The following is a 3394-nucleotide window of genomic DNA, read 5'->3' as shown; positions in this document are numbered from 1 at the left end:
CACACTGCGGGTGCAACATAGTGAACTTATGTCTATCCTGCTGGTTTGCTGAACTTTACAAGAAGCATCGGCTTATAGGGCTCTGCTCCGCAGTCGTTTTCTTCTGCTACCACCAGCGTCATTCACAACACTGATGCTGTGGTATGACGGATCGGAAAACCTGCAATCAGGACTTGCCAACCCGCCATTCCAGAGCAGGAGGTTGCAGGCCACATCAGTGGGCTCTGCGGGCCACATGTGGCCAGCCCTGGTGTAGGTGAAGTCAAAGATGATTGACACTAGTTTTTATTTTGTTCAGCATCTGCATACAAGGCTCTTTTTTTACTTTTAAGTCACATGTTTATGTTCCATGCTGGGAGTCAGGCAACCAGAAAGTGCACTGGAAATGCATAAAAAAAACACATGCGTTTTTTTGTGCATTTTTTTTTTTAAGGAGCAGTGTGAAAGCATCTTTAATCAAGGAGAAAAGGATTAACTAGTGCATGCCGAACTTCAACTCTTACTCTGAGGAAAAAGGAAAATGTATTATCAGATACTTACCGTAATTTTCCTTTCCTAATGGACTCCATGGCAGCCTACGTGTGGGTTAATCCCGCCTCCTCTCCAATGCTATAGAACCCCATACCCATAAAAGTCAGCTCACCTTCCACTACCGTGTTCCATAACTAGCCGACTACTTACTTTTTTAGGGTGGGAACTCCGTCTGCCATGGAGTCGATCAGGAAAGGAAAATTACAGTAAGTATCTGATAATAAATTTTCCTTTTTCCTGACAGACTCCATGACAGCCTACGTGTGGGAAATAACTAGCTGAACAAAATTTTTTTTAATTTGTCCCGTCAACCGACAGGATTCTCAAACCGAAATTCACAGAGGAAAGAGATGCAGGCTCAATACAATAATGAGACATAAACGTATTTATGGAGGACCAAGAGGCCGCTTTACAAATGATATCCGGGGCCACATGACGGGCCACTGCCCATGAGGCTGCCATCCCTCTGGTGGAGTGTGCTGTCACCGCCTGTGGGGGAGGCCTTAGCCCTATAAGTCTGCTGGATTGTCTGGATGATCCATGATGCGATTGTCCTGGTTGAGACCTTTTTCCCTTTGTTACTGCCTGAGTGCAGGATAAATAGATGATCGGAGCGTCTAAAGGGAGACGTAACCTGAAGGTACTCAGTAAGGATCTTGCCTATGTCCAGGGAGTGAGTTTCGTTGGGCTCTGGAGACTTAAAGGTAGGAAGAACAATTTCCTGATTCTCGTGGAATACTGAAGAAACCTTTGGATTTGAACCCAACATGGGTATCAGGACTTCCGATCTGGGAAGAACATCAGGAACGGTTCTTTATGGCCAAGAGACCTGATCTCGGAGACCCTCTTGGCCGAGGTAATTGCGACTAAAAATGCCACTTTAGCTGAAAAGTCCTTTATGGAGGACAGGGAAGGCCCCGTTGTACTGAGTCCGTCCAGAAAATCAAGAACCAAGGGAAGATCCCACTTGGGGAATCTTGGCTCCCTTTGAGGCTTCAATCTTGATGCTCCTCTGAAAAATTGCCTAACTAGTGGGTGTACTGCCCACGAGATCCCAGAGAAGGCTGACAGGGCCGAGATTTGGACCCTCAGGGAGCTGACGGACAGTCTTGTATTTCCGGATTCCTGTAGGACCTGCCCGAAGCGGAGGAGAACTCTACAAACTTGGCCCAGTTTCTTCCATAAACTTTGTACTCGCTCTTCTTGGGCTCATTAGCGTGGAGATCACTCTAGAGGCCAAACCGAGGGATTCCAGCCATTCCCTCTCAAGAACCAAACTGTCAGTTTCATCAGAGCTGGACAAGGGTGTAGGAGTGACCCCTGAGAGAGAAGGTCTGGTCTGATTGGTAGAGGTACTGGGTCTCGATAGCTCAGTTTGACCAGGAGAGGGAACCATGGCCTGTTCGGCCAGTAGGGAGCCACCAGCGTCACTTCGACTGCCTCTGCTTGAAGTCTCCGCAAGAATTTGAGGATTATTGGGATCGGGGGAAAGGCATATGCCCTCTTGAAAACGGAAAAAATAAGTTGCGCTAAACCATAAGTGAGTATAAATTATTAGATTGAATAATAAATATAAATAGTGTCCATAAAGTCCAAAGGACCAAAAATAAAAAACGTAGTGAAAGTTCAAAACAGGTGAGTGAATTGATGAATAAAGGTGTAAACGTGACTGGCAAACAAAAATCCTCCACCGGTGCAATAGATGAATGAATGTCTATGCGCTTACCAGAAGGGCAAGCAAACAAGGCTTGCAGCTGGAACCCCCAGCAAGGGTCTTTATCAGAAACTGCCACTGATAGTCCGGATGGTATTCCTCCAATTGTGTGGATAGATTCAAGATCCAAGGAGCATGAAAGAAATATACAGCATATGGTGATGTACCGCAGATGAATCGAATGATAAGCACACCAAGGGAAAGCCGCCACCGATAGATATCACCAAATAGGGGGGACTCTTACCATATATATAACAATAGAATGCTTGTGGCCAAACCCAGCCAGGGCCTTTAAAGATTATCTCCAAACACACCAGCCAGAGCAAACGACTCTCTCAAGCAGCCACAGCAGAGTATATCACCAAAAGAAAAATGAGATCCACATAGTGATGTACCGCAGATAAGAGGATTTAATAAAGCAAATTGCACTTACATAAAAACAGGGGTAATTTCAGCATTTAAAATTTCGAGCCGGCCGGCTACTACGAACGCCCGTCCTTCGGGACCTAGACGCAGCACGTCAAAGCGTCTCCTCCTCCCGACGTACGTTTCGTATGTGACGTCGTATGTGACGTTTCGTATGTGACGTTGGGACCTAGACGCAGCACGTTCCTCCCGACGTACGTTTCGTATGTGACGTACGTTTCGTATGTGACGTCGTCTGGGGAACCGTTCCCCAGACGACGTCACATACTGACGAAACGTACGTCGGGAGGAGGAGATGCTTTGACGTGCTGCGTCTAGGTCCCGAAGGACGGGCGTTCGTAGTAGCCGGCCGGCTCGAAATTTTAAATGCTGAAATTACCCCTGTTTTTATGTAAGTGCAATTTGCTTTATTAAATCCTCTTATCTGCGGTACATCACTATGTGGATCTCATTTTTCTTTTGGTGATATACTCTGCTGTGGCTGCTTGAGAGAGTCGTTTGCTCTGGCTGGTGTGTTTGGAGATAATCTTTAAAGGCCCTGGCTGGGTTTGGCCACAAGCATTCTATTGTTATATATCTGGTAAGAGTCCCCCCTATTTGGTGATATCTATTGGTGGCAGCTTTCCCTTGGTGTGCTTATCATTCGATTCATCTGCGGTACATCACCATATGCTGTATATTTCTTTCATGCTCCTTGGATCTTGAATCTATCCACACAATTGG

This window comes from Rana temporaria (genome assembly GCF_905171775.1).
Source record: "Rana temporaria chromosome 4 unlocalized genomic scaffold, aRanTem1.1 chr4b, whole genome shotgun sequence".
NCBI classification, from domain to species: Eukaryota; Metazoa; Chordata; class Amphibia; order Anura; family Ranidae; genus Rana; species Rana temporaria.
Note: the sequence above shows the minus strand (reverse complement) of the source record.